Source organism: Schistocerca gregaria, chromosome 7 (assembly GCF_023897955.1).
Source record: "Schistocerca gregaria isolate iqSchGreg1 chromosome 7, iqSchGreg1.2, whole genome shotgun sequence".
Classification (NCBI taxonomy): domain Eukaryota; kingdom Metazoa; phylum Arthropoda; class Insecta; order Orthoptera; family Acrididae; genus Schistocerca; species Schistocerca gregaria.
Window position 1 is genome coordinate 11385285 of NC_064926.1, and position 27385 is coordinate 11412669.

Below are 27385 nucleotides of genomic sequence, written 5' to 3' on the forward strand. Positions count from 1 at the left end.
TTGATGAAACACAGAAATTGCATCGGGATTGAATACAACGGTCACCATGTGCACTTTCCTCCATAGGAGTAATTCTCAAACAGTCTACGCTTTGATCGTTCCGTGGAAGACCAGTAGTAGTTTCCGATGCACATCTGGTGGCATTCTGTAACCTGTGGGCTATCAGAGTGTTGATGAAACACAGAAATTGCATCAGGATTGAATACATCAGTCACCATGCGCACTTTCATCCACAGGAGGTATGTCTCAAACAGTCTACGCTTTGATCGTTCCCTGGAAGACCAGTAGTAGTTTCCGATGCACATGTGGAGGCATTCTGTAATCTGTGGAATATCAGAGTGTTGATCAAACACAGAATTTGCATTGGGATTAAATACAACAGTCACCATCCACATTTTCGTACATGGGAGTGATGTCTCAAACAGTCTACGCTTTGATCGGTCCTGGAAGACCAGTAGTAGATTCCGATGCACATCTGGTGGCATTCTGTAACCTGTGGACTATCAGAGTGTTGATGAAACACAGAAATTGCATCGGGATTGAATACAACAGTCACCATGCGCACTTTCCTCCATAAAATTAATGTCTCAAACAGTCTACGCTTTGATCGTTCCCTGGAAGTCCAGTAGTAGATTCCGATGCAGATCTGGAGGCATTCTGTAATCTGTGGACTATCAGAGTGTTGATGAAACACAGAGATTGCATCGGGAAAGGAAACAACACTCCTCATGCGCACTTTCCTCCATGGGAGTAATATCTGTAACAGTCTACGCTTTGATCATTGCCTGGAAGACCAGTAGTAGTTTCCAAAGCACATCTGGAGGCATTCTGTAATCTGTGGACCATCAGAGTGTTGATGAAACACAGAAAATGCATTGGGAATGAATACAACAGTCACCATGCGCACTTTCCTCCATATGAGTAATGTCTCAAAGAGTTTACGCTTTGATCGTTCCCTGGAAGACCAGTAGTAGTTTCCGATGCACATCTGGAGGCATTCTGTAATCTGTGGACTATCAGAGTGTTGATGAAACACAGAAATTGCATCGGGATTGAATACAACAGTCACCACGCGCACCTTCCTCCATGGGAGTGATGTCTCAAAGAGTTTACGCTTTGATCGTTCCCTGAAAGACCAGTAATAGTTTCCGATGGACATCGGGATACATTCTGTAAGCTGTGGACTATCACAGTGTTGATGAAACACAGAAATTGCATCGGGATTTAATACAACAGTCACCATGCGCACTTCCTCCATAAAATTAATGTCTCAAACAGCCTACGCTTTGATCGTTCCCAGGAAGAACAGTAGTAGTTTCCGATGCACATCTGGAGGCATTCTGTAATCTGTGGACTATCAGAGTGTTGATGAAACACAGAAATTGCATCGGGATTAATACAACAGTCACCATGCGCACTTTCCTCCATGGGAGTAACGTCTCAAACAGTCTACGCTTTGATCGTTAGCTAGAAGACCAGTAGTAGTTTCCGATGCACATCTGGAGGCATTCTGTAATCTGTGGACTATCAGAGTGTTGATGAAACACAGAAATTGCATCGGGATTGAATACAACGGTCACCATGTGCACTTTCCTCCATAGGAGTAATTCTCAAACAGTCTACGCTTTGATCGTTCCCTGGAAGACCAGTAGTAGTTTCCGATGCACATCTGGTGGCATTCTGTAACCTGTGGGCTATCAGAGTGTTGATGAAACACAGAAATTGCATCAGGATTGAATACATCAGTCACCATGCGCACTTTCATCCACAGGAGGTATGTCTCAAACAGTCTACGCTTTGATCGTTCCCTGGAAGACCAGTAGTAGTTTCCGATGCACATGTGGAGGCATTCTGTAATCTGTGGAATATCAGAGTGTTGATAAAACACAGAATTTGCATTGGGATTAAATACAACAGTCACCATCCACATTTTCGTACATGGGAGTGATGTCTCAAACAGTCTACGCTTTGATCGTTTCCTGGAAGACCAGTAGTAGATTCCGATGCACATCTGGTGGCATTCTGTAACCTGTGGACTATCAGAGTGTTGATGAAACACAGAAATTGCATCGGGATTGAATTCAACAGTCAACATTCGCACTTTCCTCCACGGGAGTAATGACTCAAACAGTCTACTTTTTGATCGTTCCCCGGAAGACCAGTAGTAGTTTCCGATGCACATCTGGAGGCATTCTGTAATCTGTGGACTATCAGAGTGTTGATGAAACACAGAAATTGCATCGGGATAGGAAACAACACTCATCATGCGCACTTACCTCCACAGGAGTAATCTCTCAACAGTCTGCGCTTTGATCGTTCCCTGGAAGAAGGGTAGTAGATTCTGATGCACATCTGGTGGCATTCTGTAATCTGTGGACTATCAGAGTGTTGATGAAACACAGAAATTGCATCGGGATTGAATACAACGGTCACCATGCGCACTTTCCTCCATGGGAGTAATGTCTGTAAGAGTCTACGTTTGATCGTTCCCTGCAAGACCAGTAGTAGTTTCCGATGCACATCTGGAGGCATTCTGTAATCTGTGGACTGTCAGAGTGTTGATGAAACACAGAAATTGCATCAGGATTGAATACAACAGTCACTATCCGCACTTTCCTCCATGGGAGTAATGTCTGAAACAGTCTACGCTTTGATAGTTCCCTGGAAGACCAGTAGTAGTTTCCGATGCACATCTGGAGGCATTCTGTAATCTGTTTACTATCTGAGTGTTGATGAAACACAGAATTTGCATCGGGTTTGAATACAACAGTACCATGCACACTTTCCTCCATGGGAGTAATGTTTCAAACAGTCTATGCTTTGATCGTTTCCTGGAAGACCAGTAGTAGCTTCCGATGCACATCTGGAGGCATTCTGTAATCTGTGGACTATCAGAGTGTTGACGAAACACAGAAATTGCATCGGGATTGAATGCAACAGTCACCATGCGCACTTTCCTCCATGGGAGTAATTCTCAAACAGTCTACGCTTTGATCGTTCCCTGGAAGACCACTAGTAGTTTCCGATGCACATCTGGTGGCATTCAGTAATCTGTGGACTATCAGAGTGTTGACGAAACACAGAAATTGCATCGGGATTGAATACAACAGTCACCTTGAGCACTTTTCTCCACGGGAGGTATGTCTCAAACGGTCTACGCTTTGATCGTTCCCTGGAAGTCCAGTAGTAGTTTCCGATGCACATCTGGAGGCTTTCTGTAATGTGTGGACTATCAGAGTGTTGATGAAACATAGAAATGCATCGAAATTGAATACAACAGTCACCATGCGCACTCTCCTCCATGGGAGTGAAGTCTCTAACAGTCTACGCTTTGATCGTTCCCTGGAAGACAAGTAGTAGTTTACGATGCACATCTGGTGGCATTCTGTAACCTTTGGACTATCAGAGTATTGATGAAACACAGAAATTGCATCGGGATTGAATACAACAGTCACCAGGCGCACTTTCCTCCACAGGAGTAATGACTCAAACAGTCTACGTTTTGATCGTTCCCTGGAAGACCAGTAGTAGTTTCCGATGCACGTCTGGTGGCATTCTGTAAACTGTGGACTATCAGAGTGTTGATGAATCACAGAAATTGCATCGGGATTGAATACAACAGTCATCATGCGCACTTTCCTCCATGGAAGTAATGTCTCGAACAGTCTACGCTTTGATCGTTCCCCAGAAGACCAGAAGTAGTTTCCGATGCACATCTGGAGGCATTCTGTAATCTGTGGACTATCAGAGTGTTGATGAAACACAGAAAATGCATCGGGAATGAATAGAACAGTCACCATGCGCTCCTTCCTCCATGGGAGTAATGTCTCAAAGAGTTTACGCTTTGATCGTTCACTGGAAGACTAGTAGTAGTTTCCGATGGACATCTGGAGGCATTCTGTAATCTGTGGACTATCACAGTGTTGATGAAACACAGAAATTGCATTGCGATTATATACAACAGTCACCATCCACACTTTCCTTCGTGGGAGAAATGTCTGAAACAGTCTACGCTTTGATCGTTCCATGGAATACCAGTAGTAGCTTCCGATGCACATCTGGTGGCATTCTGTAATCTGTTGACTATCAGAGTGTTGATGAAACACGGAAATTGCATCGGGATTAAATACAACAGTCACCATGCGCACTTTCCTCCACGGGAGTGATGTCTTAAACAGTCTACGCTTTGATCGGTTCCTGGAAGACCAGTAGTAGTTTCCGATGCACATCTGGTGGCATTCTGTAACCTGTGGACTATCAGAGTGTTGATGAAACACAGAAATTGCATCGGGATTGAATACAATAGTCACCATGCGCACTTTCCTCCACGGGAGTAATGTGTCAAACAGTCTACGATTTGACCGTTCCCTGGAAGACTAGTAGTAGTTTCCGATGCACGTCTGGTAGCATTCTGTAATCTGTGGACTATCAGAGTGTTGATGAAACACGGAAATTGCATCGTGATTGAATACAACAGTCACCACGCGCACCTTCCTCCATGGGAGTAATGTCTTTAACAGTCTACGCTTTGATCGTTCCCTGCAAGACCAGTAGTAGTTTTCGATGCACATCTGGTAGCTTTCTGTAATCTGTGGACTATCAGAGTGTTGATGAAACACAGAAATTGCATCGGGATTGAATACAACAGTCACCATGCGCACTTTCTTCCATAAAAGTAATGTCTCAAACAGTCTACGCTTTGATCGTTCCCTGGAAGTCCAGTAGTAGTTTTCGAAGCACATCTGGAGGCATTCTGTAATCTGTGGACTATCAGAGTGTTGGTGAAACACAGAAATTGCATCGGGAAAGGAAACAACATTCATCATGCGCACTTACCTCCACGGGAGTAATCTCTCAAACAGTCTGCGCTTTGATCGTTCCCTGGAAGACGAGTAGTAGTTTCTGATGCACATCTGGAGGCATTCTGTAATCTGTGGACTATCAGAGTGTTGATGAAACACAGAAATTGCATCGGGATTGAATACAAGGGTCACCATGCGCACTTTCCTCCATGGGAGTAATGTCTGTAAGAGTCTACGTTTGATCGTTCCCTGCAAGACCAGTAGTAGTTTCCGATGCACATCGGGAGGCATTCTGTAACCTGTGGACTATCAGAGTGTTGTTGAAACACAGAAATTGCATCGGGATTGAATACAACAGTCACCATGCGCAATTTTCTCCATGGGAGTAATGTCTCAAACAGTCTACTTTTTGATCGTTCCCAGGAAGACCAGTAGTAGTTTCCGATGCACATCTGTAGGCATTCTGTAAACTGTGGACTTTCAGAGTGTTGATGAAACACAGAAAATGCATCGGGATTGAATACAACAGTCACCATGCGCACTTTCCTCCATAAAATTAATGTCTCAAACAGTCTACGCTTTGATCGTTCCCTGGAAGTCCAGTAGTAGATTCCGATGCAGATCTGGAGGCATTCTGTAATCTGTGGACTATCAGAGTGTTGATGAAACACAGAGATTGCATTTGGGAAAGGAAACAACACTCCTCATGCGCACTTTCCTCCATGGGAGTAATGTCTTTAACAGTCTACGCTTTGATCGTTCCCTGCAAGACCAGTAGTAGTCTCCGATGCACATCTGGAGGCTTTCTGTAATCTGTGGACTATCAGAGTGTTGATGAAACACAGAAATTGCATCGGGATTGAATACAACAGTCACCATGCGCACTTTCCTCCATGGGAGTAATATCTGTAACAGTCTACGCTTTGATCATTGCCTGGAAGACCAGTAGTAGTTTCCAAAGCACATCTGGAGGCATTCTGTAATCTGTGGACCATCAGAGTGTTGATGAAACACAGAAAATGCATTGGGAATGAATACAACAGTCACCATGCGCACTTTCCTCCATATGAGTAATGTCTCAAAGAGTTTACGCTTTGATCGTTCCCTGGAAGACCAGTAGTAGTTTCCGATGCACATCTGGAGGCATTCTGTAATCTGTGGACTATCAGAGTGTTGATGAAACACAGAAAATGCATCGGGATTGAATACAACAGTCACCATGCGCACCTTCCTCCATGGGAGTGATGTCTCAAAGAGTTTACGCTTTGATCGTTCCCTGAAAGACCAGTAATAGTTTCCGATGGACATCGGGAGGCATTCTGTAAGCTGTGGACTATCACAGTGTTGATGAAACACAGAAATTGCATCGGGATTTAATACAACAGTCACCATGCGCACTTCCTCCATAAAATTAATGTCTCAAACAGTCTACGCTTTGATCGTTCCCAGGAAGACCAGTAGTAGTTTCCGATGCACATCTGGAGGCATTCTGTAATCTGTGGAATATCAGAGTGTTGATGAAACAGAGAAAATGCATCGGGAATGAATACAACAGTCACCATGCGCACTTTCCTCTATGGGAGTGATGTCTCAAAGAGTTTACGCTTTGATCGTTCCCTGCAAGACCAGTAATAGTCTCCGATGGACATCTGGAGGCATTCTGTAACCTGTGGACTATCTCAGAGTGTTGATGAAACACCGAAATTGCATCGGGATTGAATACAACAGTCACCATGCGCACTTTCCTCCATAAAAGTAATGTCTCAAACAGTCTACGTTTTGATCGTTCCCTGGAAGTCCAGTAGTGGTTTCCGATGCACATCTGGAGGCATTCTGTAATTTGTGGACTATCAGAGTGTTGATGAAACACAGAAATAGCATCGGGAAAGGAAACAACACTCATCATGCGCACTTACCTCCACGGGAGTAATGTCTCAAACAGTCTACGCTTTGATCGTTCCCTGGAAGACGAGAAGTAGTTTCCGATGCACATCTGGTGGCATTCTGTAATCTGTGGACTATCAGAGTGTTGATGAAACACAGAGATTGCTTCGGGATTGAATACAACAGTCACCATGCGCACTTTCCTCCATGGGAGTAATGTCTGTAACAGTCTACGCTTTGATCGTTCCGTGCAAGACCAGTAGTAGTTTTCGATGCACATCTGGAGGCATTCTGTAATCTGTGGACTATCAGAGTGTTGATGAAACACAGAAATTGCATCGGGATTAATACAACAGTCACCATGCGCACTTTCCTCCATGGGAGTAATGTCTCTAACAGTCTACGCAATGATCGTTCCCTGGAAGACCAGTAGTAGTTTCCGATTCACATCTGGAGGCACTCTGAAATCTGTTGACTATCAGAGTGTTGATGAAACACAGAAATTGCATAGGGATTGAATAAAAGAGTCACCATGCGCCCTTTCCTCCGTGGGAGTAATATCCCTAACAGTCTATGCTTTGATCATTCCCTGGAAGACCAGAAGTAGTTTCCGATGCACATCTGGAGGCATTCTGTAATCTGTTTACTATCTGAGTGTTGATGAAACACAGAAATTGCATAGTAATTGAATACAACAGTCACCATGCGCACTTTCCTCCATGGGAGTAACGTCTCAAACAGTCTACGCTTTGATCGTTAGCTAGAAGACCAGTAGTAGTTTCCGATGCACATCTGGAGGCACTCTGTAATCTGTGGACTATCAGAGTGTTGATGAAACACAGAAATTGCATCGGGATTGAATACAACGGTCACCATGTGCACTTTCCTCCATAGGAGTAATTCTCAAACAGTCTACGCTTTGATCGTTCCCTGGAAGACCAGTAGTAGTTTCCGATGCACATCTGGTGGCATTCTGTAACCTGTGGGCTATCAGAGTGTTGATGAAACACAGAAATTGCATCAGGATTGAATACATCAGTCACCATGCGCACTTTCATCCACAGGAGGTATGTCTCAAACAGTCTACGCTTTGATCGTTCCCTGGAAGACCAGTAGTAGTTTCCGATGCACATGTGGAGGCATTCTGTAATCTGTGGAATATCAGAGTGTTGATAAAACACAGAATTTGCATTGGGATTAAATACAACAGTCACCATCCACATTTTCGTACATGGGAGTGATGTCTCAAACAGTCTACGCTTTGATCGTTTCCTGGAAGACCAGTAGTAGATTCCGATGCACATCTGGTGGCATTCTGTAACCTGTGGACTATCAGAGTGTTGATGAAACACAGAAATTGCATCGGGATTGAATACAACAGTCACCATGCGCACTTTCCTCCATAAAATTAATGTCTCAAACAGTCTACGCTTTGATCGTTCCCTGGAAGTCCAGTAGTAGATTCCGATGCAGATCTGGAGGCATTCTGTAATCTGTGGACTATCAGAGTGTTGATGAAACATAGAGATTGCATCGGGAAAGGAAACAACACTCCTCTTGCGCACTTTCCTCCATGGGAGTAATATCTGTAACAGTCTACGCTTTGATCATTGCCTGGAAGACCAGTAGTAGTTTCCAAAGCACATCTGGAGGCATTCTGTAATCTGTGGACCATCAGAGTGTTGATGAAACACAGAAAATGCATTGGGAATGAATACAACAGTCACCATGCGCACTTTCCTCCATATGAGTAATGTCTCAAAGAGTTTACGCTTTGATCGTTCCCTGGAAGACCAGTAGTAGTTTCCGATGCACATCTGGAGGCATTCTGTAATCTGTGGACTATCAGAGTGTTGATGAAACACAGAAATTGCATCGGGATTGAATACAACAGTCACCATGCGCACCTTCCTCCATGGGAGTGATGTCTCAAAGAGTTTACGCTTTGATCGTTCCCTGAAAGACCAGTAATAGTTTCCGATGGACATCGGGAGGCATTCTGTAAGCTGTGGACTATCACAGTGTTGATGAAACACAGAAATTGCATCGGGATTTAATACAACAGTCACCATGCGCACTTCCTCCATAAAATTAATGTCTCAAACAGTCTACGCTTTGATCGTTCCCAGGAAGAACAGTAGTAGTTTCCGATGCACATCTGGAGGCATTCTGTAATCTGTGGAATATCAGAGTGTTGATGAAACAGAGAAAATGCATCGGGAATGAATACAACAGTCACCATGCGCACTTTCCTCAATGGGAGTGATGTCTCAAAGAGTTTACGCTTTGATCGTTCCCTGCAAGACCAGTAATAGTCTCCGATGGACATCTGGAGGCATTCTGTAACCTGTGGACTATCTCAGAGTGTTGATGAAACACCGAAATTGCATCGGGATTGAATACAACAGTCACCATGCGCACTTTCCTCCATAAAAGTAATGTCTCAAACAGTCTACGTTTTGATCGTTCCCTGGAAGTCCAGTAGTGGTTTCCGATGCACATCTGGAGGCATTCTGTAATTTGTGGACTATCAGAGTGTTGATGAAACACAGAAATAGCATCGGGAAAGGAAACAACACTCATCATGCGCACTTACCTCCACGGGAGTAATGTCTCAAACAGTCTACGCTTTGATCGTTCCCTGGAAGACGAGTAGTAGTTTCCGATGCACATCTGGTGGCATTCTGTAATCTGTGGAGTATCAGAGTGTTGATGAAACACAGAAATTGCTTCGGGATTGAATACAACAGTCACCATGCGCACTTTCCTCCATGGGAGTAATGTCTGTAACAGTCTACGCTTTGATCGTTCCGTGCAAGACCAGTAGTAGTTTTCGATGCACATCTGGAGGCATTCTGTAATCTGTGGACTATCAGAGTGTTGATGAAACACAGAAATTGCATTGGGATTAATACAACAGTCACCATGCGCACTTTCCTCCATGGGAGTAATGTCTCTAACAGTCTACGCAATGATCGTTCCCTGGAAGACCAGTAGTAGTTTCCGATTCACATCTGGAGGCACTCTGAAATCTGTTGACTATCAGAGTGTTGATGAAACACAGAAATTGCATAGGGATTGAATAAAAGAGTCACCATGCGCACTTTCCTCCGTGGGAGTAATATCCCTAACAGTCTATGCTTTGATCATTCCCTGGAAGACCAGAAGTAGTTTCCGATGCACATCTGGAGGCATTCTGTAATCTGTTTACTATCTGAGTGTTGATGAAACACAGAAATTGCATAGTAATTGAATACAACAGTCATCATGCGCACTTTCCTCCATGGGAGTAACGTCTCAAACAGTCTACGCTTTGATCGTTAGCTAGAAGACCAGTAGTAGTTTCCGATGCACATCTGGAGGCATTCTGTAATCTGTGGACTATCAGAGTGTTGATGAAACACAGAAATTGCATCGGGATTGAATACAACGGTCACCATGTGCACTTTCCTCCATAGGAGTAATTCTCAAACAGTCTACGCTTTGATCGTTCCCTGGAAGACCAGTAGTAGTTTCCGATGCACATCTGGTGGCATTCTGTAACCTGTGGGCCATCAGAGTGTTGATGAAACCCAGAAATTGCATCAGGATTGAATACATCAGTCACCATGCGCACTTTCATCCACAGGAGGTATGTCTCAAACAGTCTACGCTTTGATCGTTCCCTGGAAGACCAGTAGTAGTTTCCGATGCACATGTGGAGGCATTCTGTAATCTGTGGAATATCAGAGTGTTGATAAAACACAGAATTTGCATTGGGATTAAATACAACAGTCACCATCCACAGTTTCGTACATGGGAGTGATGTCTCAAACAGTCTACGCTTTGATCGTTTCCTGGAAGACCAGTAGTAGATTCCGATGCACATCTGGTGGCATTCTGTAACCTGTGGACTATCAGAGTGTTGATGAAACACAGAAATTGCATCGGGATTGAATTCAACAGTCAACATTCGCACTTTCCACCACGGGAGTAATGACTCAAACAGTCTACTTTTTGATCGTTCCCCGGAAGACCAGTAGTAGTTTCCGATGCACATCTGGAGGCATTCTGTAATCTGTGGACTATCAGAGTGTTGATGAAACACAGAAATTGCATCGGGATAGGAAACAACACTCATCATGCGCACTTACCTCCACAGGAGTAATCTCTCAACAGTCTGCGCTTTGATCGTTCCCTGGAAGAAGGGTAGTAGTTTCTGATGCACATCTGGTGGCATTCTGTAATCTGTGGACTATCAGAGTGTTGATGAAACACAGAAATTGCATCGGGATTGAATACAACGGTCACCATGCGCACTTTCCTCCATGGGAGTAATGTCTGTAAGAGTCTACGTTTGATCGTTCCCTGCAAGACCAGTAGTAGTTTCCGATTCACATCTGGAGGCATTCTGTAATCTGTGGAATGTCAGAGTGTTGATGAAACACAGAAATTGCATCAGGATTGAATACAACAGTCACCATGCGCACTTTCTTCCTCGGGAGTAATGTCTCAAACAGTCTATGATTTGATCGTTTCCTCTAAGACCAGTAGTAGTTTCCGATGCACATCTGGAGGCTTTCTGTAATCTTTGGACTATCAGAGTGTTGATGAAACAGAGAAAATGCTTCGGGATTGAATACAACAGTCACCATGCGAACTTTCCTCCATGGGAGTGATGTCTCAAAGAATTTACGCTTTGATCGTTCCCTGCAAGACCAGTAATAGTCTCCGATGGACATCTGGAGGCATTCTGTAACCTGTGGACTATCTCAGAGTGTTGATGAAACACCGAAATTGCATCGGGATTGAATACAACAGTCACCATGCGCACTTTCCTCCATAAAAGTAATGTCTCAAACAGTCTACGTTTTGATCGTTCCCTGGAAGTCCAGTAGTGGTTTCCGATGCACATCTGGAGGCATTCTGTAATTTGTGGACTATCAGAGTGTTGATGAAACACAGAAATTGCATCGGGATTGAATACAACAGTCACCATGCGCACTTTCCTCCATGGGAGTAATATCTGTAACAGTCTACGCTTTGATCATTGCCTGGAAGACCAGTAGTAGTTTCCAAAGCACATCTGGAGGCATTCTGTAATCTGTGGACCATCAGAGTGTTGATGAAACACAGAAATTGCATCGGGATTGAATACAACAGTCACCATGCGCACCTTCCTCCATGGGAGTGATGTCTCAAAGAGTTTACACTTTGATCGTTCCCTGAAAGACCAGTAATAGTTTCCGATGGACATTTGGAGGCATTCTGTAAGCTGTGCACTATCACAGTGTTGATGAAACACAGAAATTGCATCGGGATTTAATACAACAGTCACCATGCGCACTTCCTCCATAAAATTAATGTCTCAAACAGTCTACGCTTTGATCGTTCCCAGGAAGACCAGTAGTAGTTTCCGATGCACATCTGGAGGCATTCTGTAATCCGTGGAATATCAGAGTGTTGATGAAACAGAGAAAATGCATCGGGAATGAATACAACTGTCACCATGCGCACTTTCCTCTATGGGAGTGATGTCTCAAAGAGTTTACGCTTTGATCGTTCCCTGCAAGACCAGTAATAGTCTCCGATGGACATCTGGAGGCATTCTGTAACCTGTGGACTATCTCAGAGTGTTGATGAAACACCGAAATTGCATCGGGATTGAATACAACAGTCACCATGCGCACTTTCCTCCATAAAAGTAATGTCTCAAACAGTCTACGTTTTGATCGTTCCCTGGAAGTCTAGTAGTGGTTTCCGATGCACATCTGGAGGCATTCTGTAATTTGTGGACTATCAGAGTGTTGGTGAAACACAGAAATAGCATCGGGAAAGGAAGCAACACTCATCATGCGCACTTACCTCCACGGGAGTAATGTCTCAAACAGTCTACGCTTTGATCGTTCCCTGGAAGACGAGTAGTAGTTTCCGATGCACATCTGGTGGCATTCTGTAATCTGTGGACTATCAGAGTGTTGATGAAACACAGAAATTGCTTCGGGATTGAATACAACAGTCACCATGCGCACTTTCCTCCATGGGAGTAATGTCTGTAACAGTCTACGCAATGATCGTTCCCTGGAAGACCAGTAGTAGTTTGCGATGCACATCTGGAGGCATTCTGTAATCTGTGGACTATCAGAGTGTTGATGAAACACAGAAATTGCATCGGGATTGAATACAACGGTCACCATGTGCACTTTCCTCCATAGGAGTAATTCTCAAACAGTCTACGCTTTGATCGTTCCCTGGAAGACCAGTAGTAGTTTCCGATGCACATCTGGTGGCATTCTGTAACCTGTGGGCTATCAGAGTGTTGATGAAACACAGAAATTGCATCAGGATTGAATACATCAGTCACCATGCGCACTTTCATCCACAGGAGGTATGTCTCAAACAGTCTACGCTTTGATCGTTCCCTGGAAGACCAGTAGTAGTTTCCGATGCACATGTGGAGGCATTCTGTAATCTGTGGAATATCAGAGTGTTGATAAAACACAGAATTTGCATTGGGATTAAATACAACAGTCACCATCCACATTTTCGTACATGGGAGTGATGTCTCAAACAGTCTACGATTTGATCGTTTCCTGGAAGACCAGTAGTAGATTCCGATGCACATCTGGTGGCATTCTGTAACCTGTGGACTATCAGAGTGTTGATGAAACACAGAAATTGCATCGGGATTGAATTCAACAGTCAACATTCGCACTTTCCTCCACGGGAGTAATGACTCAAACAGTCTACTTTTTGATCGTTCCCAGGAAGACCAGTAGTAGTTTCCGATGCACATCTGGAGGCATTCTGTAATCTGTGGACTATCAGAGTGTTGATGAAACACAGAAATTGCATCGGGATAGGAAACAACACTCATCATGCGCACTTACCTCCACAGGAGTAATCTCTCAACAGTCTGCGCTTTGATCGTTCCCTGGAAGAAGGGTAGTAGTTTCTGATGCACATCTGGTGGCATTCTGTAATCTGTGGACTATCAGAGTGTTGATGAAACACAGAAATTGCATCGGGATTGAATACAACGGTCACCATGCGCACTTTCCTCCATGGGAGTAATGTCTGTAAGAGTCTACGTTTGATCGTTCCCTGCAAGACCAGTAGTAGTTTCCGATGCACATCTGGAGGCATTCTGTAATCTGTGGACTGTCAGAGTGTTGATGAAACACAGAAATTGCATCAGGATTGAATACAACAGTCACTATCCGCACTTTCCTCCATGGGAGTAATGTCTGAAACAGTCTACGCTTTGATAGTTCCCTGGAAGACCAGTAGTAGTTTCCGATGCACATCTGGAGGCTTTCTGTAATCTTTGGACTATCAGAGTGTTGATGAAACAGAGAAAATGCTTCGGGATTGAATACAACAGTCACCATGCGAACTTTCCTCCATGGGAGTGATGTCTCAAAGAATTTACGCTTTGATCGTTCCCTGCAAGACCAGTAATAGTTTCCGATGGACATCTGGAGGCATTCTGTAACCTGTGGACTATCTCAGAGTGTTGATGAAACACAGAAATTGCATCGGGATTGAATACAACAGTCACCATGCGCACTTTCCTCCATGGGAGTAATGTCTCAAACAGTCTACGCTTTGATCGTTCCCTGGAAGACCAGTAGTAGTTACCGATGCACATCTGGAGGCATTCTGAGATCTGTTGACTATCAGAGTGTTGATGAAACACAGAAATTGCATAGGGATTGAATTCAAGAGTCACCATGCGCACTTTCCTCCATGGGAGTAATATCCCTAACAGTCTACGCTTTGATCATTCCCTGGAAGACCAGAAGTAGTTTCCGATGCACATCTGGAGGCATTCTGTAATCTGTTTACTATCTGAGTGTTGATGAAACACAGAATTTGCATCGGGTTTGAATACAACAGTCACCATGCACACTTTCCTCCATGGGAGTAATGTTTCAAACAGTCTATGCTTTGATCGTTCCCTGGAAGACCAGTAGTAGCTTCCGATGCACATCTGGAGGCATTCTGTAATCTGTGGACTATCAGAGTGTTGACGAAACACAGAAATTGCATCGGGATTGAATACAACAGTCACCATGCGCACTTTCCTCCATGGGAGTAAATCTCAAACAGTCTACGCTTTGATCGTTCCCTGGAAGACCACTAGTAGTTTCCGATGCACATCTGGTGGCATTCTGTAATCTGTGGACTATCAGAGTGTTGACGAAACACAGAAACTGCATCGGGATTGAATACAACAGTCACCTTGAGCACTTTTCTCCACGGGAGGTATGTCTCAAACGGTCTACGCTTTGATCGTTCCCTGGAAGTCCAGTAGTAGTTTCCGATGCACATCTGGAGGCTTTCTGTAATCTGTTGACTATCAGAGTGTTGATGAAACATAGAAATTGCATCGAAATTGAATACAACAGTCACCATGCGCACTCTCCTCCATGGGAGTAATGTCTCTAACAGTCTACCCTTTGATCGTTCCCTGGATGACAAGTAGTAGTTTCCGATGCACATCTGGTGGCATTCTGTAACCTTTGGACTATCAGAGTATTGATGAAACACAGAAATTGCATCGGGATTGAATACAACAGTCACCATGCGCACTTTCCTCCACAGGAGTAATGACTCAAACAGTCTACGTTTTGATCGTTCCCTGGAAGACCAGTAGTAGTTTCCGATGCACGTCTGGTGGCATTCTGTAAACTGTGGACTATCAGAGTGTTGATGAATCACAGAAATTGCATCGGGATTGAATACAACAGTCATCATGCGCACTTTCCTCCATGGAAGTAATGTCTCGAACAGTCTACGCTTTGATCGTTCCCCAGAAGACCAGTAGTAGTTTCCGATGCACATCTGGAGGCATTCTGTAATCTGTGGACTATCAGAGTGTTGATGAAACACAGAAAATGCATCGGGAATGAATACAACAGTCACCATGCGCACCTTCCCCCCTGGGAGTAATGTCTCAAAGGGTTTACGACTTGATCGTTCACTGGAAGACCAGTAGTAGTTTCCGATGGACATCTGGAGGCATTCTGTAAACTGTGGACTATCACAGTGTTGATGAAACACAGATATTGCATTGCGATAATATACAACAGTCACCATCCACACTTTCCTTCGTGGGAGTAATGTCTGAAACAGTCTACGCTTTGATCGTTCCATGGAATACCAGTAGTAGCTTCCGATGCACATCTGGTGGCATTCTGTAATCTGTTGACTATCAGAGTGTTGATGAAACACGGAAATTGCATCGGGATTAAATACAACAGTCACCATGCGCACTTTCTTCCACGGGAGTGATGTCTTAAACAGTCTACGCTTTGATCGGTTCCTGCAAGACCAGTAGTAGTTTCCGATGCACATCTGGTGGCATTCTGTAACCTGTGGACTATCAGAGTGTTGATGAAACACAGAAATTGCATCGGGATAGGAAACAACACTCATCATGCGCACTTACCTCCACAGGAGTAATCTCTCAACAGTCTGCGCTTTGATCGTTCCCTGGAAGAAGGGTAGTAGTTTCTGATGCACATCTGGTGGCATTCTGTAATCTGTGGACTATCAGAGTGTTGATGAAACACAGAAATTGCATCGGGATTCAATACAACGGTCACCATGCGCACTTTCCTCCATGGGAGTAATGTCTGAAACAGTCTACGCTTTGATAGTTCCCTTGAAGACCAGTAGTAATTTCCGATGCACATCTGGAGGCTTTCTGTAATCTTTGGACTATCAGAGTGTTGATGAAACAGAGAAAATGCTTCGGGATTGAATACAACGGTCACCATGCGCACTTTCCTCCATGGGAGTAATGTCTCAAACAGTCTACGCTTTGATCGTTCCCTGGAAGACCAGTAGTAGTTACCGATGCACATCTGGAGGCATTCTGAGATCTGTTGACTATCAGAGTGTTGATGAAACACAGAAATTGCATAGGGATTGAATTCAAGAGTCACCATGCGCACTTTCCTCCATGGGAGTAATATCCCTAACAGTCTACGCTTTGATCATTCCCTGGAAGACCAGAAGTAGTTTCCGATGCACATCTGGAGGCATTCTGTAATCTGTTTACTATCTGAGTGTTGATGAAACACAGAATTTGCATCGTGTTTGAATACAACAGTCACCATGCACACTTTCCTCCATGGGAGTAATGTTTCAAACAGTCTATGCTTTGATCGTTCCCTGGAAGACCAGTAGTAGCTTCCGATGCACATCTGGAGGCATTCTGTAATCTGTGGACTATCAGAGTGTTGACGAAACACAGAAATTGCATCGGGATTGAACAACAGTCACCATGCGCACTTTCCTCCATGGGAGTAATTCTCAAACAGTCTACGCTTTGATCGTTCCCTGGAAGTCCACTAGTAGTTTCCGATGCACATCTGGTATCATTCTGTTATCTGTGGACTATCAGAGTGTTGACGAAACACAGAAACTGCATCGGGATTGAATACAACAGTCACCTTGAGCACTTTTCTCCACGGGAGGTATGTCTCAAACGGTCTACGCTTTGATCGTTCCCTGGAAGTCCAGTAGTAGTTTCCGATGCACATCTGGAGTCTTTCTGTAATCTGTTGACTATCAGAGTGTTGATGAAACATAGAAATTGCATCGAAATTGAATACAACAGTCACCATGCGCACTCTCCTCCATGGGAGTAATGTCTCTAACAGTCTACGCTTTGATCGTTCCCTGGAAGACAAGTAGTAGTTTCCGATGCACATCTGGTGGCATTCTGTAACCTTTGGACTATCAGAGTATTGATGAAACACAGAAATTGCATCGGGATTGAATACAACAGTCACCATGCGCACTTTCCTCCACAGGAGTAATGACTCAAACAGTCTACGTTTTGATCGTTCCCTGGAAGACCAGTAGTAGTTTCCGATGCACGTCTGGTGGCATTCTGTAAACTGTGGACTATCAGAGTGTTGATGAATCACAGAAATTGCATCGGCATTGAATACAACAGTCATCATGCGCACTTTCCTCCATGGAAGTAATGTCTCGAACAGTCTACGCTTTGATCGTTCCCCAGAAGACCAGTAGTAGTTTCCGATGCACATCTGGAGGCATTCTGTAATCTGTGGACTATCAGAGTGTTGATGAAACACAGAAAATGCATCGAGAATGAATACAACAGTCACCATGCGCACCTTCCCCCCTGGGAGTAATGTCTCAAAGGGTTTACGACTTGATCGTTCACTGGAAGACCAGTAGTAGTTTCCGATGGATATCTGGAGGCATTCTGTAATCTGTGGACTATCACAGTGTTGATGAAACACAGAAATTGCATTGCGATAATATACAACAGTCACCATCCACACTTTCCTTCGTGGGAGTAATGTCTGAAACAGTCTACGCTTTGATCGTTCCATGGAATACCAGTAGTAGCTTCCGATGCACATCTGGTGGCATTCTGTAATCTGTTGACTATCAGAGTGTTGATGAAACACGGAAATTGCATCGGGATTAAATACAACAGTCACCATGCGCACTTTCTTCCACGGGAGTGATGTCTTAAACAGTCTACGCTTTGATCGGTTCCTGCAAGACCAGTAGTAGTTTCCGATGCACATCTGGTGGCATTCTGTAACCTGTGGACTATCAGAGTGTTGATGAAACACAGAAATTGCATCGGGATTAAATACAATAGTCACCATGCGCACTTTCCTCCACAGGAGTAATGTCTCAAACAGTCTACGATTTGACCGTTCCCTGGAAGACTAGTAGTAGTTTCCGATGCACGTCTGGTAGCATTCTGTAATCTGTGGACTATCAGAGTGTTGATGAAACACAGAAACTGCATCGGGATTGAATACAGCAGTCACCATACGAACTTTCCTCCATGGGAGTGATGTCTCAAAGAGTTAACTCTTTGCCCGACCTGCAAGACCAGTAATAGTTTCCGATGGACACCTGGAGGCATTCTGTAATCTGTGGACTATCACAGTGTTGATGAAACACAGAAATTGCATCGGGATTGTATACAACAGTCACCATGCGCACTTTCCTCCATGGGAGTAACGTCTCTAACAGTCTACGCTTTGATCGTTCCCTGGAAGTCCAGTAGCAGTTTCCGATGCACATCTGGAGGCATTCTGTAATCTGTGGACTATCAGAGTGTTGATGAAACACAGAAATTGCGTCGGGAAAGGAAACAACACTCATCATGCGCACTTTCCTCCACGGGAGTAATGTCTCAAACAGTCTACGCTTTGTTCGTTCCCTGGAAGACCAGTAGTAGTTTCCGATGCACATCTGGTGGCATTCTGTAATCTGTGGACTATCAGAGTGTTGATGAGACACAGAAATTGCATCGGGATTGAATACAACAGTCACCACGCGCACCTTCCTCCATGGGAGTAATGTCTTTAACAGTCTACGCTTTGATCGTTCCCTGCAAGTCCAGTAGTAGTTTTCGATGCACATCTGGTAGCTTTCTGTAATCTGTGGACTATCAGAGTGTTGATGAAACACAGAAATTGCATCGGGATTGAATACAACAGTCACCATGCGCACTTTCCTCCATGGGAGTAATATCTGTAACAATCTACGCTGCGATCATTGCCAGGAAGACCAGTAGTAGTTTCCGATGCACATCTGAAGGCATTCTGTAATCTGTGGACTATCAGAGTGTTGGTGAAACACAGAAAATGCATCGGGATTGAATACAACAGTCACCATGTACACTTTCCTCCATGGGAGTAATGTCTCAAAGAGTTTACGCTTTGATCGTTCCCTGGAAGGCCAGTAGTAGTTTCCGATGCACATCTGGAGGCATTCTGTAAGCTGTTGACTATCAGAGTATTGATGAAACACAGAAATTGCATCGGGATTGGATACAACTGTCACCATCCGCACTTTTCTCCATGTGAGTAAAATCTGAAACAGTCTACGCTTTGATCGTTCCCTGGAATACCAGTAGTAGTTTCCAATGCACATCTGGAGGTATTCTGTAATATGTGGACTATCAGAGTATTGATGAAACACAGAAATTCCATCGGGATAGAATACAACAGTCACCATGCGCACTTTCCTCCACAGGAGTAATTCTGAAACATTCTACGCTTTGATCGTTCCCTGGAAACCTGTAGTAGTTTCCGATGCACATCTGGTGGCATTCTGTAAGCTGTGGACTAACAGAGCGTTGATGAAACACAGAAATGGTATCGGGATTCAATACAACAGTCACCATGCGCACCTTTCTCCATGGGAGTAATGTCTCAGTCAGTCTACGCTTTGATCTTTCTCTGGAAGACCAGTAGTAGTTTCCGATGCACATCTGATGGCATTCTGCAATCTGTGGACTATGAGAGTGTTGATGAAACACAGAAATTGCATCGGGATTGAATACAACAGTCACCATAAGCACTTTCCTCCATGGGAGAAACGTCTGAATCAGTATACGCTTTGATCGTTCCCTGGAAACCAGTAGTAGTTTCCGATGCACATCTGGTGGCATTCTGTAATCTGTGGACCTTCAAAGTGTTGAAGAAGCACAGAAATTGAATCGGGAGTGAATACAACAGTCACAATCCGCACTTTCCTCCATGGGAGTAATGTGTGATACAGTCTACGCTTTGATCGTTCCCAGGAAGACCAGTAGTAGTTTCCGATGCACATCTGGAGGCTATCTGCAATCTGTGGACAATCAGAGTGTAGATGAAACACAGAAATTCCGTCGGGTTTGAATACAACAGTCACCATGCGCACTTTCCTCCATGGGAGTAATGTCTCAAACAGTCTACGCTTTGATCGTTCCCTGGAAGACCAGTAGTAATTTCCGATGCACATCTGGAGGCATTCTGTAATCTGTGCTCTATCAGAGTGTTGATGAAACACAGAAATTGCATCGGGATTGAATACAACAGTCACCATGCGCACTTTCCTCCATGGGAGCAATATCTCAAACAGTCTACGCTTTGATCGTTCCCTGGAAGACCAGTAGTAATTTCCGATGCACATCTGGATGCATTCTATAATCTGTGGACTATCAGAGTGTTGATGAAACACAGAAATTGAATCGGGATTGAATACAACAGTCACCATCCGCCCTTTTCTCCATGTTAGTAATATCTGAAACAGTCTACGCTTTGATCGTTCCCTGGAATACCAGAAGAAGTTTCCGATGCACATCTGGAGGCATTCTGTAATCTGTGGACCTTCAAAGTGTTGATGAAACACAGAAATTGCATCGGGAGTCAATACAACATTCACAATCCGCACTTTCCTCCATGGGAGTAATGTCTGATACAGTCTACGCTTTGATCGTTCCCAGGAAGACCAGTAGTAGTTTCCGATGCACATCTGGAGACAATCTGTAATCTGTGGTCTATCAGAGTGTTGATGAAACACAGAAATTGCATCGGGATTGAATACAACAGTCACCATAAGCACTTTCCTCCATGGGAGAAACGTCTGAATCAGTATACGCTTTGATCGTTCCCTGGAAGACCAGTAGTAGTTTCCGATGCACATCTGGTGGCATTCTGTAATCTGTGGACCTTCAAAGTGTTGAAGAACACAGAAATTGAATCGGGAGTGAATACAACAGTCACAATCCGCACTTTCCTCCATGGGAGTAATGTGTGATACAGTCTACGCTTTGATCGTTCCCACTAAGACCAGTAGTAGTTTCCGATGCACATCTGGAGGCTATCTGTAATCTGTGGACTATCAGAGTGTAGATGAAACACAGAAATTCCGTCGGGTTTGAATACAACAGTCACCATGCGCACTTTCCTCCATGGGAGTAAAGTCTCAAACAGTCTACTCTTTGATCGTTAGCTGGAAGACCAGTAGTTGTTTCCGATGCCTATCTGGTGGAATTCTGTAATCTGTGGACTAACAGGGCGTTGATGAAACACAGAAATAGCATCGGGATTGAATACAACAGTCACCATGCGCACCATTCTCCATTCGAGTAAAGTCTCAGTCAGTCTACGCTTTGATCGTTCTCTGGAAGACCAGTAGTAGTTTCCGAATCACATCTGATGGCATTCTGTAATCTGTGGACTATCAGAGTGTTGATGAAACACAGAAATTGCATCGTGATTGAATACAACAGTCACCATGCGCACTTTCCTCCATGGGAGTAATGTCACTAACAGTCTACGCTTTGATCGTTCCCTGGAAGACCTGTTGTGGTTTCCGATGAACAACTGGTGGCATTCTGTAATCTGTGGATTATCAGAGTGTTGATGTAACACAGAAAATGCATCGGGATTGAATACAACAGTCACAAAACGCACTTTCCTCCACGGGAGTGATATCTCAAACAGTCTACGCTTTGATCGTTCCCTCGAAGACCAGTAGTAGTTTCCGATGCACATCTGAGGCATTCTGTAATCTGTGGACTATCAGAGTGTTGATGAAACACAGAAAATGCATCGGGATTGAATACAACAGTCACATTCCGCACTTTTCTCCATGGGAGTAATATCTGATACAGTCTACGCTTTAATCGTTCCCAGGAAGACCAGTAGTAGTTTCCGATGCACATCTGGAGACAATCTGTAAACTGTGACTCTCAGAGTGTTGATGAAACACAGAAGTTGCATCGGGATTGAATACAACAGTCACCATAAGCACTTTCCTCCATGGGAGTAACGTCTGAAACAGTCTACGCTTTGATCGTTCCCTGGAATACCAGTAGTAGTTTCCGATGCACATCTGGAGGCATTCTGTAATCTGTGGACCTTCAAAATGTTGATGAAACACAGATATTGCATCGGGAGTCAATACAACATTCACAATCCGCACTTTCCTCCATGGGAGTAATGTCTGATACAGTCTACGCTTTGATCGTTCCCAGGAAGACCAGTAGTAGTTTCCGATGCACATCTGGAGACAATCTGTAATCTGTGGTCTATCAGAGTGTTGATGAAACACAGAAATTGCATCGGGATTGAATACAACAGTCACCATAAGCACTTTCCTCCATGGGAGAAACGTCTGAATCAGTATACGCTTTGATCGTTCCCTGGAAGACCAGTAGTAGTTTCCGATGCACATCTGGTGGCATTCTGTAATCTGTGGACCTTCAAAGTGTTGAAGAACACAGAAATTGAATCGGGAGTGAATACAACAGTCACAATCCGCACTTTCCTCCATGGGAGTAATGTGTGATACAGTCTACGCTTTGATCGTTCCCAGGAAGACCAGTAGTAGTTTCCGATGCACATCTGGAGACAATCTGTAATCTGTGGTCTATCAGAGTGTTGATGAAACACAGAAATTGCATCGGGATTGAATACAACAGTCACCATGCGCACTTTCCTCCATGGGAGTAAAGTCTCAAACAGTCTACTCTTTGATCGTTAGCTGGAAGACCAGTAGTTGTTTCCGATGCCTGTCTGGTGGAATTCTGTAATCTGTGGACTAACAGGGCGTTGATGAAACACAGAAACAGCATCGGGATTGAATACAACGGTCACCATGCGCACTTTCCTCCATGGGAGTAATGTTTCAAACAGTTTACGCTTTGATCGTTCCCTGGAAGACCAGTAGTAATTTCCGATGCACATCTGGAGGCATTCTGTAATCTGTGGACTATCAGAGTGTTGGTGAAACACAGAAATTGCATCGGGATTGAATACAACAGTCACCATGCGCACTTTCCTCCATGGGAGTAATGTCTCAAACAGTCTACGCTTTGATCGTTCCCTGGAATACGAATAGTAGTTTCCGATGCACATCTGGAGGTATTCTGTAATATGTGGACTATCAGAGTATTGATGAAACACAGAAATTCCATCGGGATTGAATACAACAGTCACCATGCGCACTTTCCTCCATGGGAGTAATGTCTCAAACAGTCTACGCTTTGATCGTTCCCAGGAAGACCAGTAGTAATTTCCGATGCATATCTGGATGCATTCTGTAATCTATGGACTATCAGAGTGTTGATGAAACACAGAAATTGCATCGGGATTGAATACAACAGTCACCATGCGCAGTTTCCTCCATGGGATTAATGTGTCAAACAGTCTACGTTTTGATCGTTCCCTCGGAGACCAGTAGTACTTTCCGATGCACATCTGAGGCATTCTGTAATCTATGGACTATCAGAGTTTTGATGAAACACAGAAATTGCATCGGGAGTGAATACAACAGTCAGAATCCGCACCTTCTTCCATGGGAGTAATGTCTGATACAGTCTACGCTTTAATCGTTCCCAGGAAGACCAGTAGTAGTTTCCAATGTACATCTGGAGAAAATCTGTAAACTGTGACTATCAGAGTGTTGATGAAACACAGAAGTTGCATCGGGATTGAATACAACAGTCACCATAAGCACTTTCCTCCATGGGAGTAACGTCTGAAACAGTCTACGCTTTGATCGTTCCCGGGAAAACCAGTAGTAGTTTCCGATGCACATCTGCTGGCATTCTGTAATCTGTGGACTGTCAGAGTGTTGATGAAACACAGAAATTGCATCGGGTTTGATAACAACAGTCACCATCCGCACTTTTCTCCATGGGAGTAAAATCTGAAACAGTCTACGCTTTGATCGTTCCCTGGAATACCAGTAGTAGTTTCCGATGCACATCTGGAGGCATTCTGTAATCTGTGGACCTTCAATGTTTTGATGAAACGCAGAAATTGCATCGGGAGTGAAAACAACTGTCACAATCCGCACTTTCCTCCATGGGAGTAATGTGTGATACAGTCTACGCTTTGATCGTTCCCAGGAAGACCTGTAGTAGTTTCCGATGCACATCTGGAGGCTATCTGTATTCTGTGGACTATCAGAGTGTAGATGAAACACAGAAATTCCGTCGGGTTTGAATACAACAGTCACAATGCGCACTTTCCTTCATGAGAGTAAAGTCTCAAACAGTCTACGCTTTGATCGTTAGATGGAAGACCAGTAGTAGTTTCCGATGCCTATCTGGTGGCATTCTTTAATCTATGGACTATCAGAGTGTTGATGAAACACAGAAATTGCATCGGGATTGATAACAACTGTCACCATGCGCACTTTCCCTTATGGGAGTAATGTCTCAAACATTCTACGCTTTGATCGTTCCCTGTTAGACCAGTAGTAGTTTCCGATGCACATCTGGAGGCATTCTATAATCTGTGGACTATCAGAGTGTTGATGAAACACAGGAATTGCTTCGGGATTGAATACAACAGACACCATGCGCACTTTCCTCCATGGGAGTAATGTTCTACGCTTTGATCGTTCCCTGGAAGACCAGTAGTAATTTCCGATGCACATCTGGTGACATTCTGTAATCTGTGGACTATCAGAGTGTTGGTGAAACACAGAAATTGCATCGGGACTGAATACAACAGTCTCCATCCGCACTTTTCTCCATGGGAGTAATATCTGAAACAGTCTACGCTTTGATCGTTTCCTGGAATACCAGTAGTAGTTTCCGATGCACATCTGGAGACAATCTGTAATCTGTGGACTATCAGAGTGTAGATGAAACACAGAAATTCCGTCGGGTTTGAATACAACAGTCACCATGCGCACTTTCCTCCATGGGAGTAAAGACTCAAACAGTCTACGCTTTGATCGTTAGCTGGAAGATCAGTAGTAGTTTCCGATGCCTATCTGGTGGCATTCTGTAATCTATGGACTATCAGAGTGTTAATGAAACACAGAAATTGCATCGGGATTGATAACAACAGTCACCATGCGCACTTTACCCTATGGGAGTAATGTCTAAAACATTCTACGCTTTGATCGTTCCCTGTTAGACCAGTAGTAGTTACCGATGCACATCTGGAGGCATTCTATAATCTGTGGACTATCAGAGTGTTGATGAAACACAGGAATTGCTTCGGGATTGAATACAACAGACACCATGCGCACTTTCCTCCATGGGAGTAATGTTTCAAACAGTCTACGCTTTGATCGTTCCCTGGAAGACCAGTAGTAATTTCCGATGCACATCTGGTGACATTCTGTAATCTTTGGACTATCAGAGTGTTGGTGAAACACAGAAATTGCATCGGGACTGAATACAACAGTCTCCATCCGCACTTTTCTCCATATGAGTAATATCTGAAACAGTCTACGCTTTGATCGTTCCCTGGAATACCAGTAGTAGTTTCCGATGCACATCTGGAGGCATTCTGTAATCTGTGGACCTTCAAAGTGTTGATGAAACACAGAAATTGCATCGGGAGTCAATACAACATTCACAATACGCACTTTCCTCCATGGGAGTAATGTCTGATACAGTCTACGCTTTGATCGTTCTCAGGAAGACCAGTAGTAGTTTCCGATGCAAATCTGGAGACAATCTGTAATCTGTGGTCTATCAGAGTGTTGATGAAACACAGAAATTGCATCGGGATTGAATACAACAGTCACCATAAGCACTTTCCTCCATGGGAGAAACGTCTGAATCAGTATACGCTTTGATCGTTCCCTGGAAGACCAGTAGTAGTTTCCGATGCACATCTGGTGGCATTCTGTAATCTGTGGACCTTCAAAGTGTTGAAGAACACAGAAATTGAATCGGGAGTGAATACAACAGTCACAATCCGCACTTTCCTCCATGGGAGTAATGTGTGATACAGTCTACGCTTTGATCGTTCCCAGGAAGACCAGTAGTAGTTTCCGATGCACATCTGGAGGCTATCTGTAATCTGTGGACTATCAGAGTGTAGATGAAACACAGAAATTCCGTCGGGTTTGAATACAACAGTCACCATGCGCACTTTCCTCCATGGGAGTAAAGTCTCAAACAGTCTACTCTTTGATCGTTAGCTGGAATACCAGTAGTTGTTTCCGATGCCCATCTGGTGGAATTCTGTAATCTGTGGACTAACAGGGCGTTGATGAAACACAGAAATAGCATCGGGATTGAATACAACAGTCACCATGCGCACCTTTCTCCATTCGAGTAAAGTCTCAGTCAGTCTACGCTTTGATCGTTCTCTGGAAGACCAGTAGTAGTTTCCGAATCACATCTGATGGCATTCTGTAATCTGTGGACTATCAGAGTGTTGATGAAACACAGAAATTGCATCGTGATTGAATACAACAGTCACCATGCGCACTTTCCTCCATGGGAGTAATGTCACTAACAGTCTACGCTTTGATCGTTCCCTGGAAGACCTGTTGTGGTTTCCGGTGAACAACTGGTGGCATTCTGTAATCTGTGGATTATCAGAGTGTTGATGTAACACAGAAAATGCATCGGGATTGAATACAACAGTCACAAAACGCACTTTCCTCCACGGGAGTGATATCTCAAACAGTCTACGCTTTGATCGTTCCTTGGAATACCAGTAGTGGTTTCCGATGCACATCTGGTGGCATTCTGTAATCTGTGGACAATCAGAGTGTGGATGAAACACAGAAATAGCATCGGGATTGAATAAAACAGTCACCATGCGCACTTTCCTCCATGGGAGTAATGTCTCAAACAGTCTACGTTTTGATCGTTCCCTGGAAGACCAGTAGTAATTTCCGATGCACATCTGGAGGCATTCTGTAATCTGTGGACTATCAGAGTGTTGATGAAACACAGAAAATGCATCGGGATTGAATACAACAGTCACCATGCGCACTTTCCTCCATAGGAGTAATGTCTCAAACACTCTACGCTTTGATCGTTCCCTCGAAGACCAGTAGTAGTTTCCGATGCACATCTGAGGCATTCTGTAATCTGTGGACTGTCAGAGTGTTGATGAAACACAGAAATTGCATCGGGTTTGATAACAACAGTTACCATCCGCACTTATCTCCAT